This window comes from Peromyscus leucopus, chromosome 19, assembly GCF_004664715.2.
Source record: "Peromyscus leucopus breed LL Stock chromosome 19, UCI_PerLeu_2.1, whole genome shotgun sequence".
Lineage (NCBI taxonomy): Eukaryota > Metazoa > Chordata > Mammalia > Rodentia > Cricetidae > Peromyscus > Peromyscus leucopus.
This window is the reverse complement of record NC_051079.1, coordinates 81,151,789-81,164,153: the sequence shown is the minus strand read 5'-3', so window position 1 is coordinate 81,164,153 and position 12,365 is coordinate 81,151,789.

Below are 12,365 nucleotides of genomic sequence, written 5' to 3'. Positions count from 1 at the left end.
CATATTCTAAATTGGTTTTGGATTTTTACTACATTGCCATTTAGTTTGGGGATAATTGACAATTTAAAAAATAGTAATTATTTTTGTTTTCATATTGGGATTGTAGTTCTTCAGTGTTATATGCCACATCTTTTATGTGACCCATGAAATAATTTAGCCTTCTTAGGGGAGATGAGAGCTGTCCGGGCTAAACACAGGACCTCACCCAGGCTCTTGTGTGTGCCAGGCAAGGGCTATACCACTGAGCCACACCCAGCTCCTCTGGTCCTGTTTGTACAGGTCCTCCATAGCCATAGTTAGGTTGCCATCTGAGCAGCACACACAGAATCTGCTATGGGGACAGAATTCTCTTCCTAGTATTGAACATATTTACTTTGTCACCAGGGATCTTAATCCTGCCAGCTGATCCCCTTGAATTTCACAAACAGAAACTCAAATGATCAATCCACAGCAACTTCTTCTATTTATGCACAGCATGTGTGGTTTAATATTTTCTTTTTTTCTGAGTACAGACTTATGCAAACAGGATATTATGCTCTCCTGGTAGCAGAACTGCCCGAGGCATTGTTTCTTACCAAGCTAATGACTCTTGCGATTTTCCCCCGTCACATTTGTAACTAGCAATTTTAATGTAAATCATTAAGATATTTATTTTCATTTTTTATTGCAAATAGCTGTTACATTGGGGGCGATTTTCCTCCTGTTTTTGTGATGCTGGCACTAGCTCTCATGTGACCCACTTGGTGTCCTAAATCATCAGTTTTCCCTGGAGTCAACCAGGTTTCCATTGCAGTTGCATACTTGCTTGCGGGGTATTTTTAAAGTCTCATAAGTTTGGCCCAGTTGTTTGGAATCTTATGCTTTGTGACTCTACTCATAAAGTTGACTAACTGACTTGCCTTTTTGAGTTTTCTTGGCTTTGCTCACCTGCTAACATTTTATATTGTGCAGCAGCGTTTATTCCTCTGACATTTTTAAGGCTTTATGATAGCTTGGGAATTACTGCTTATTTGGTCTAAAATCCCCAAATAACTCACATTTCAATGATCTGAGTTTCCCAAAGGTAATGTCTTGACATCGCTTAATTTTTCCGTTTTTTTTTTTTTAACTTCAACACTTTGTTTTAAAATCCTAACCATTTTACATGTGAAAGGAAAATGTTGGCTACACAAATTTTAAAAGCTGTACTATGGTGTATTTAACATGCAACACAGTGCGCACCTTTAAAATATATTTGATAAATGTGGACTTATTTTTACATCCACAGAATCATCAGCACGATCACACCAGTGTTCTCTCTCCTTCTGCTGCCCTTTTGCCTGCTTTTCTCCAAACACCTTCCCCAGAGAACCCTTTAGTCAGCTTTGATCTCTCAACATGAATAAGCTTACTTCATCCAGGGTTTTATAAGTGGAGTCATACAGTATATATTCTGCTTTGTGTGGCATTTACTCAGCCTAATCATTGTGACTTTTCCTCTTGTGCTAGGCACCAGAGGGTTCTCTTTCCTGTTGCTAAGCAGCAGTGTGGGTGTGACACAGTTCCTGGACTTGTTTCAGACAGAGGCCTTTACAAGTCAAGCTCCTCGGGACATTCTTCTATAAGTATGTCTTTGTTTGTGTGCATATTCTGTTTTCTCTTGGGTAAGTAGTTAAGGTGGGTGGGGAGTCCTATGTAAATGGACTGTGAACTCCTGAGCTACACCAAACGTGTTCTAAATTTGGTGTGTCAGTGTGCTTTTACTGCCTGGATGGGAGCGTCTCAGCTCTATTGCTTCTGCTCTGAAAGTTGTTTTACTCAATTGGTTCTTATTTTGGCTATATGAATGTGTGTGTAGAATCACCATTGTCCTAGTTAGCTCTAACTGTCAGCTTAACAAGCTGCCATTGAGGAATTCCCTAGGTCAGATTGACTTGTGGGCATGTTTGTGGGGATTGTCTTGAGTATTAATTGACGTAGGAAGACTCAGCAGAATGTGTGTGGTGCCATTCCAGGAGGGATGGCCCTGAATGATATAAGAAAGCTTGCTAAATGTGAGCGTGTGTGTTCAGTCGAGAAAGCCAGCTAACAATCTGTGTTCCTACATGAGAGCTGCCTTCAGAGTCCTGCCAACTTCTTCTGACTTTCCTTAACTGTAGGCTGTGTCCTGGAAGTGTAAACAGAAATAAACCATTTCCTCTCCAAGCTGTTTTCAGCTAGAATGTTTTATTACAGCAACAGAAAGAAAACTAGACCAACCATTGTTATAATTTGCATTTCCATATGTGGTGGTAGTTGCAAAGTCTACAACTGAGGTGCCTATTTAACATATCAAAGCATATCTGGACACTGGGTTGTCCAAGCATGTTATGAATTATTGCACAGGGTTGGGGGTGGGAGGAGGGTGTTGTGGGGGTGAGGGGGTGGGGACCTCTGAGGGTATCCTGCAGTGCATACAGGGAAACATGCTGGCATGCTGGCATGCTGGGCAGATGCAGCAGTGGGTTTCGCAGATGCACACCATGCGGGCATGGCAGCAGCTGCGGTCAGTGACTCACAACCTAGATGCTGCATCCACATGGAGAGTTTATTATAATAGAAAGATAAAGGAAAGAAGTGATAGGAAAGAGAGAGACAGAGAAAGAGAAAGAAGAAGAAGAAGAGAGAGAGGTCAAGGACATGCACACCTCATGGGAGGAAAAGTGGAAGAGAGAGAGAGAGAGAGAGAGAGAGAGAGAGAGAGAGAGAGAGAGAGAGAGAGAGAGGAGTTTTTCCTTAGAATGAGGCTTTTACGACAGAACACAGGGCAGCACCAAGGGGTGGGGTTTCAGGAGGGATCAGACTATTAACACAGCATCCCTCAGTCCCCACCTATTACAGGGTGTGGCTGGAACACCCTGCCCTCTACTCTAACTCTCCAATCCAAGAGCTGGGTCGCTCTTCCCAGAGGGTCTTCCCTAGATTATCCAGCCACGTTGGCTCCTGTCCCTTTTTGTAACATTGCCCTCTTGGCTGCTGCAAATGGGAACCTCCAGCCTTCCTTCCCCTTCGTCTCTCCTCCCCTCCTCACAAGGCTCGGAGTCTTGTCTGCTCTGGAGCCTCTCAGATGTCTCTGCCTCTGGCTGTACTCTCCCTTTTATCTACAATATACTTTATCCTCTACCATACCTAAGAGCAATCATGCCCTTTCCTTTTTATTTCTATTTTTCATTCTATGTGTTAGTCATTTTTTTTTTTTTTTTACATGTGACAAAATACTAAGGAGAACAACTCAAAGCAAGAACAGGAGCAGCTGATCCTGGGCTATGAGAGTAGTGAGGATGCCTCTGAGACTCAGCCACAGCAGAAGCATCCCAGTGGGAAGTATGGTGGGACCAAGCTGCTCACCCCGTGACAGGAAGAAAGCTGGAGCAAGGGACACAGAGTGGCCATCACAATCAGAACCCCTGCTGTGGATATCACTCTATATAAATAAAACACTGATGGCCAGTGACCAGGCAGGAAGTATAGGTGGGACAAAGAGAGAGAATTGGGGAAACAGGAAGAAGGAGGGAGAGACACTGCAGCCACCGCCAGGACAAGCAGCATGTAAAGACGCCGGTAAGCCACCAGCCATGTGGCAAGGTATAGATTTATAGAAATGAGTTAATTTAAGATATAAGAACAGTTAGTAAGAAGCCTGCCACAGCCATACAGTTTATAAGTAATATAACTGTCTGAGTGATTATTTTATACATGGATTGTGGGACTGTGGGGATTGGTGGAACCTGGAGAGAAGCTCTCCAGCAACAACCCCAGTGTTCAGTTTCACCCAATCAGGCCCTAGCACCTACTTTTCATTGTATGTGGACTTTTCTGCCCCACCAGCCAAATAACCACACAGAGACTTAATATTAATTATAAATGTTCAGCCGATAGCTTAGGCTTGTTTTTAGCTTGCTCTTATAACTTACATTAACCTGTTTCTATTAATCTATTTGCTGACCCAGGCTCATTTACCTCATGTCTGTACATCCCATCCTGTTTGCTCTGTGTCTCATGGAGTCTCCTTGAGACTCCTCAGACTCCTGTGATTCCACTCTTCTTTCCAGCATCCTCTCATTTTGGCTTTCCTGCCTAATCTCTTTCTGCCTAGCTATTGGCCAGTCAACTTTTTCATTAAACCAATCAGAAGGCGCCTTGGCAAAGATACATCTTTACAGTGTATAAAAAGATGATTCTATAACATCCCACCATCTTCCAATAGGTCCCATATTTTTAATCCACTGGTTAGGTCAAAGCCCTCAGACTGTAGTCAGCTCTTGGTGAAATTACTAACAGACCAGTTGAGCACCAAGCCTTCTATTCATGAGCCTTTGGGGGGATGTTTCATATTCAAACCAAAGCAGTGGTTACAATTCACATTTCCCTACTAATCTGGGCTGTATCCAGGAACTCCATCCTGAGTCCTTGTATTCTCAAATGGAAATATGTCATTCTTTTCAAATTCCAAAGTGATTGAGTATTTCTAGCACTTCTGAACAGCAGGAAAACATGCAGAGAAACAAGACCCAAATGTGGGCTCACTTGGTACTTGTAAGCTGCTGAGAACACAGGAGGCAGAAGATCTGGATATTTGGGGTTAAAATTTGCAGCCTGGATTTAAACAAAAAAGTAGAACAGTTGGAGTTCAGGAGTCTAGATTATACCCTTGATTGTATAGTTTTATGTTAAGTTGACACAATCTAAAGTAATATAAGAGGAGAGAACCTTAATTAGGAAAATGCTTCCATAAGATGGGTCTGTAGAGAAGCCTGTGGGGCATTTTCTTATTTAGTGATGAATGGAGGGAGGACCTAGCCTATTGTGGGTGGGGCAATCCCTGGGCTGGTGGCATTGGGTTCTATAAGGAATCAGGCTCAGCAAGCCATGAGGATCAAGCCAGTAAGCAGCACCCTCCATGGCCTCTGCTTCAGCTCCTGCCTCCAGGATCCTACCCTATTTAAGTTCCTGTTCTGACTTCCTTGGTTGATGAACAGTGCTGTGGAAGTGTAAGCCAAATAAACCCTTTTTTCCCCAAGTTGCTTTTGGATATAGTGTTTCATCAAAGCAATAGAAATCCTAAGTAAGACAACCTTCTTCCTATTGGAGATCTTTGGGACCACTTGAAGTTTGTAAAGGACAAAATACTTTCTCAAGTATTATATTCCTAAAAAATATTTATCTTGTCCTCACTTTTAACTAAATACACACATTTTTTACACCAAAACTTTGAAGGCTTATCTTCATGTTATCTATAATCTATATCTGTATCTGTATCTGTATCTGTATCTGTATCTATATCTATATCTATATCTATCTATCTATCTATTGCTTCATTTAGTGTTCTTTTAAAAATATTCGTACTACAAGGAACCTTTGGACATAAATCTTCTTGTCAATAATATGCAAAAACTTCTTGTTACTACCAATACCAATGTTTTTAATTTTTTCCTTTCTTTCTTTCTTTCTTTCTTTCTTTCTTTCTTTCTTTCTTTCTTTCTTTCTTTCTTTCTTTCTTTCTTTCTTTCTTTCTTTCTTTCTTTCTTCCTTCCTTCCTTTCTTTCTTTCTTTCTTTCTTTCTTTCTTTCTTTCTTTCTTTCTTCCTTCCTTCCTTCCTTTCCTCCCTCCCTCTTTCTTTCTTTCTTTCTTTCTTTCTTTCTTTCTTTCTTTCTTTCTTTCTTTCTTCTTGGTTTTTCAAGACAGGTTTTGCGCCCTAAGTGCTGGGATTGAAGGTGTGTACCACCACCGCCAGCTAACACTTCATCTTTGTCTTTGTTTCTGAATCTCAAAGGCTGTGTAGGTGTGTTCTTCTGCGTACAGTTTTATTTTTTCACCGACACACTACATGCTCTCATTCTGGGCACATCTGTCATTTTGAGTTCATGAAATTTGTCTTCTATAATATCTTAGAAAGTATCTTCATGAGCTAGCTTGCATCTTTTTATTTCAACTGACACGTTCTTTAGAAAGAGCAATGATCTACTCTCCACCCTGTTTATTCCTTATTCTTCCCTGTTAATGCAAACTTCAGCATCTTCTTTGCTTTGGGAGGCTTTCCCAATTTCTATCATTGTCCCTTCACTCTCTTTGCTGGCTTCATTCTTTTACTATGACCATTTAATGCTTGCTTTTCCTGCAATCTAATTTTATCATCAACATTTTTCATTCTACCTATATTTTTTGTTTGTCCTTTTGATTGTAAGAGTTCTGAAGACCATTTTCTGGAAGCCACACATATGCCCTTTTGGGTTTCTAGTGATAGCATGAATCAATTCTCCTAAATTCTCTATCTTCAGTTGGATGACGTTTATGTTTCTCAAATTGCTACGTTGTCTTCACGGGACTAATGTTCACTTGTATCTACCTCTTTCATTTGAAATTTTAAGATGCATAAAACAAATTTGAAATTTTAAGATACATGAAACAAATAACAACCTGAAGGCTCCGATCCATACTGTTCTTGGTTATGTCCTTTGGTTGTTGGATTTGGTTTTGAAGCCCCTTACTGAGTTCCACTTTGAAAGTTATCTCCATGATCTCATTTGCCACATTTCTAGCCAGCATGAAGAACAGTGTACACTGGCCTGTAGCATCATGGGTATCTTTACAATAGTTTGTTTTACAGCATGACCAGCCTGGAAAATACAAGAACCACCACTGTCAGTATGAACTGGTTCATAAGTTCTGAATGTCCTCGAGCTGTTTATATAGCGTCCATGCCCTCTGAAGTCTCTTTCTCTGATATTCCCAGCCTGCTCAGCCTCTTGTCCTTGATGAACAGGGTGCCTTTGCTTCTGAGAGGGGTTATAGAGCAATCTCCAGTTTGCCTCAAGAGAATCATGTCACAAAGGAACAAGACACAGGACCTTTGTCCTTAGATCTCAGATCTTGCTGACATTCTACCAGAAAATTTCTTTCATTGCCTACCTGACACAGATAATAGGGAACAGAAGAGATAGAGTGGTATGGTCCCTACAAGGTCTTAGCATTCATTGGACCACTCCATGACTAGAACACAGAGCTTATTAGAAAAAAAAATACAGCTAAATCTCTTTTTCTCTTGGACCCTGGAGTTAGGAGCAAGAGAAAGAAGTACTTCTCACATCTCAACAATCTTTCCCTTCATTTGAACATGGGCAGTTAGCATCAAATAGGGTTAAAATTCAGATCATAAATCTTGAGTTGTTTAAACTCTACCTATGAGTGAATCTAAATAAAATTTAAATTTTGACATTAAATTTCATCTTTCATAGCTACAAAAAATATATAACCAGCAAATTAACTTTGAAATAACCCAAGAACAGAAAAACAATAGCATTATATCAATATATTTAAGGAAAAAGAAGACAATTTGGAAGTATCTATCATCTTGAATATCAAAATGTGAGCTGTAGTTTAAGTATGTTTCTTCCAGTTATATTAATATGTCCAAACACTCAAAGCAGTACTGGTATTTGAACCATTTTATAGTGTATTCTCATTATGCACTAAATATTTCATACTGAATCAAACGGTGTATCTACCAAAAGGGTTACTTTTGCATAAGAGTAGAAAGTACTTGATTCCCATTTAAAACCCATTGCAACAAATTCAAATCTCCCACTTCCAAAATCCCTTTTCCATAAATAAACATGAGATGGTAGCCTCTTTGAAATTACAGCTGCACATGAAAACAACTGCCGAATTAAAAGGCCTAATATTAGTTGCTTTTATATGACCCAGTGATATAGATGCACACATTTGTAAGCTTCTTGGTAGCTCATAACATATTTTCTCTTTTATTTTTTTTAATTTTATTTGTGAGATTATAATTTAGCTAAAATATTTCTTCCATTCCTTTCCTCCCTCCAAACCCTCTCATAAATTTCTCCCCACTACCCTTCAAATTCATGGCCTTAAAAAAAAACTAATGGTTATTGGATGCATATATATTCCTAAATATAACCTGTCAAATGTAATTGGTCAATGGAATGCTACCTGTATGTATGTTTTTAGAGCTGACGATTAGACACTGGACTAACAGTTGGTGTGCTCTTCCTTGGGGAGGACAACCTTTCCTTCCAGCTGTACACAGTTTCATGGAGTTCTTTGTAGGCTTCTTCAGCATTCACCCCTTGCATGTCCATTGGCATAGTCCTTGTTCAGTTCATGTCAGTGAAACTTTATAGATACAGCTTCTGACATTTCTGGGAGACGCAATCTCACGGCACACTCCCTGTTCCTCTGGAGCTTATAATCTTTCTTCTGCCTCTTCTGCAATGTTCCCTGAGCCTTAGGTGTGGGAGTGTTTTGTAGAGATGTCTATTGGAACTGGGCTCTAAATCTCTGCATTTTGATTGGTTCTAGTTTTCCGTAGTGGTCTCCATCACCTTTCATGCTTTTGTAAGTGGGTTGAAATATTCTCCTGCCACTTATGGAGTGAGATATCTACAAAGTAAAAAGCCATCTGATTTCCTGGCAGCTGAGTCATGGTTCACAACTTGAAGCTCAACTGGACGTGCTTGTGAGGGAATCCCATTCACACTATTTACAGAGAGTCATAGGAGAGAGTACCGAGAAAAGGAGATTTTAAGACTTAACAAAATAATGTCTGAAGTTTCCACAAATCCTGGGAGTGTATATTAGTTACTTTATATGTCATTGTATCAACATGCCTGAAGAAAACAAAGATTAAAAAAAGAGATTTATTTTGAATTACAGTTGGAAGGGAAGTCCATTATGACAGGAAAATCATGGCGTCATTAGCAAAAGGCAGCTGATATCGTGTTTCTACACCAGGAAGCAGAGAGTGGTGAATCCTGGTATTGGGCTGACTTTCTTCTTCATGTTCAACCCAAGGCTCCAGTGCATGGGATGGTGGTCTCCATAGGTATGGTTGGGCCTCCAATCTCAGTCCATCTAACTCAATAGTCCCTAACAAGCATAACCGGGGGCTTGTCTCCCCGGCAGTTCCGTCAAGTTGATGATGAATAACAATCATCACAGAGTGAGATGGACAGCCAGAGTCACAAGGTTCAAGGGACATCAAGCAAGAGGGGTCCGGATAATATCATGTTCAAATTGTCAAACTTCAAACAGAGAGAGAAAAAAATCAAAAACCACAAGACAAAGTCACTTTGTCATTTGCATGGGACTGTTCCCAAGCAATCAGTGAATTTTCAGCAGGAATTTTCCCAAAAAGAATGTGACGGTGTATTCAAAATATTAAACAAAATCATGGTCAGACAAGAATATTATTCATGCTAAGGAATCTTTCAGAAATGAGGACAAATAAAGACTTTTAGGCAAGCAAGTAAAAAACTGAGGGAATCAGACCTGCTTCAGCAAAAGTGCTAAAGACGGTAATTTGAAATGAAAGAATATGAAGAAGCAATAAAAAAGAGAAAATTGCCTCGACCCTTGCCATTCATTGCTCCCACTCATGTCCAGGCTGTTCATGTAGATCTCATCCATTTCTCCGTCATTGGATGATCCCCGTGTCTTTCTTGTGGTCCTGTTTTACAGGTAGCCTCACTGGTGATGTGAGTAGCAGGCCAGTCATCCTTGTTCCACATCTAGTATCCTCCTATGAGTGAGTACATACCATATTTGTCTTTCTGAGTCTGGGTTACCTCACTCAGGATGATTTTTTCTAGATCCATCCATTTGCCTGCAAACCTCATGATGTCATTGTTTTTCTCTGCTGAGTAGTATTCCATTGTGTATATGTGACACAATTTATTTATCCATTCTTCAGTTGAAGGACATCTAGGTTGTTTCCAGGTTTTGGCTATTACAGACAATGCTGATATAAACATAGCTGAGCAAGTGCTCTTGTGGTATGATTGAGCATTTCTTGGATATATGCCCAAGAGTGGTATAGCTGGATCTTGGGGGAATTTTCTAAGAAAGCGCCATATTGATTTCCAAAGTGGTTGTACAAGCTTGCATTCCCACCACCAGTGAAGGAGAGTTCCCCGAGTTCCACATCCTCTCCAGCATAAAGTGTCCTCAGTGTTTTTGATCTTAGCCATTCTGACAGGCGTAAGGTGGTATCTCAGAGTTGTTTTGATTTGCATTTCCCTGAGGATTAGGGATGTTGAGCAATTCCTTAAATGTCTTTCAGCCATTTGAGTTTCCTCTGTTGAGAATTCTCTGTTTAATTCTATAGCCCATTTCTTAATTGGACTGTTGGTCTTTTTGATGTCTAATTTCTTGAGAGCAGGAGATCCCACCTGGATCAAGAACAGAGAGAGAGAACAAGGAATAGGAGACCATGGTAAATGAAGACCACATGAGAAAAAAGGAAGAAACAAAGTGCTAAAGAGGCCCACAGAAATCCACAAAGATACCCCACAAAAGACTGCTGGCAATGGCCGAGAGACAGCCGGGACTGACCTACTCTGGTTATGGGATGGCCAAACACCCTAATAGTTGGGCCAGAAACCCCATCCAAGGACAGAGGAATCTGGATGCAGACATCCACAGCTAGGCCCCCGGGTGGAGTGCTGGGAGTCTAATTAGCGAGAAAGAGGAGGGTTTATATGAGCGAGAATAGTTGAAACCAAGGTTGGATAAAGCACAGGGACAAATATCCAAACGAATGGAAACACATGAACTATGAACGAAAGGCTGAGGGGCCCCCAACTGGATCAGGCCCTCTGAATAGGTGAGACAGTTGATTGGCTTGATCTGTTTGGGAGGCATCTAGGCAGTGGTACCAGGTCCTGGGCTCGCTGCATGAGATAGCTGTTTGAAACCTGGGACTTAAACAGAGGTGCTTGGCTCAGTCTGGGAGGAGGGGACTGGACCTGCCTGCACTGAGTCTATCAGGTCGATCTCAGTCCTCGGGGGTGGCCTTGATCTGGAGGTGGTGGGAATGGGGGGGTGGGCTGGGGGGAAGGGTAGGGGGGCAGGAAGGAGGAGAACAAGGGAATCTGTGGTTGTTATGTAGAACTGAATAGTATTGTAAAATAAAAGAAAAAAAAAGAAAAAATTGCATATTAGTGCTTCATGGTCTAAGTTAGAATGCTCCACTGAACCACTATAGCTTCAGAATAAAAAATAATAGTAAATAATAAAATAAATGCAAATTAAAATAATTTCTTGCCAGGTGGTGGTAGCGCATGCTTTTAATCCCAGCACTCGGGAGGCAAAGCCAGGCAGATCACTGTAGGTTCCAGGCCAGTCTGGTTTACAGAGCGAGATCCAGGACAGGCACCAAAATTACACAGAGAAACCCTGTTTCAAAAAACCCCAAAAAATTATAATAATAATTTCTTAATGATTAGGAATATAAAAAGATGTGCTTAATGTCAATGGCATAAAATTCAGGAAGCAGAAGTGTAGATATCCAGATATAATGGGATTTAAGTTGTTAAAATACATGTAATGTTAGATGCTTTGCATATGCCTTGTGGCAACCCCAAAAATGCATAAAAGGCAGGGAGAAAGGGATTCAAACATTTCTAGTCCAAGAGAACAATGAAACAAAATATGATGGGAAGAACATGACAAGGCAGTATTGCTATACAGAAGTTTGAAAAGATAAAGAGCCAATAGCTAAATATAAGTGGAGTAGAATGCTAATCAATATACACAAAGCAGCGAAATGAATAAATTTTTTTAAAGAAGATTCAGCGATACACTGCCAGGAGAGCATCTATATGGTGTAGAAACGGACACCAACACAATGGAAAGGGAGATTCTACTGAAATGGTAATTGAAAGATGACTGGAGTGGCTAAGCTGGCATTAGATAATGTAGACTCTCAGTTGAAATCTGTCAGAAGAGACAGAGGAGCTCATTATATAATGATGAAGAGATCAATTCATCCAGAGGATACTGCTATTATCGGTATATATGCACCCAACATCAGCTCACCAAAATGTATAAAGCAAATATTAACAGAACTACAGGGAGGAATGGATAACAATACAATAAGAGTAGGGACTTCAATACCTCACTCTCACCAAAGGATGGATCATCCGGACAGGAAATCAATAAGGACACAGCAGAGAGGACTGCACTGAGGGTTGGTGACAGGCTCTGTGCCCCACAGCAACAGCACACGTTCACCTCAAGCACACAGATAAAGTCTCCAGGAAAGATCTCCACTGGGCACAGACATATCCTAACTTAAGAAGACTGAAATCATCTGTAGTATTCTTTTCAACCACAATGTTGTGAAACCATCGATCAATATCAGGAGGGAAAACAAAACCAAAGAAAACCCGTGTTTGGAGGTTGAACAGCACACACTAGCAACACACGGGGGCCTGTGGAGGTTCTAAGGGGATAAAAAGTACCATGGGATTTGGCAAGTTCAGAGTCAGCAGGGAAATGTATTGAGAGAAGGCCTAGATAAAGAAAATAGATGTCTCCAA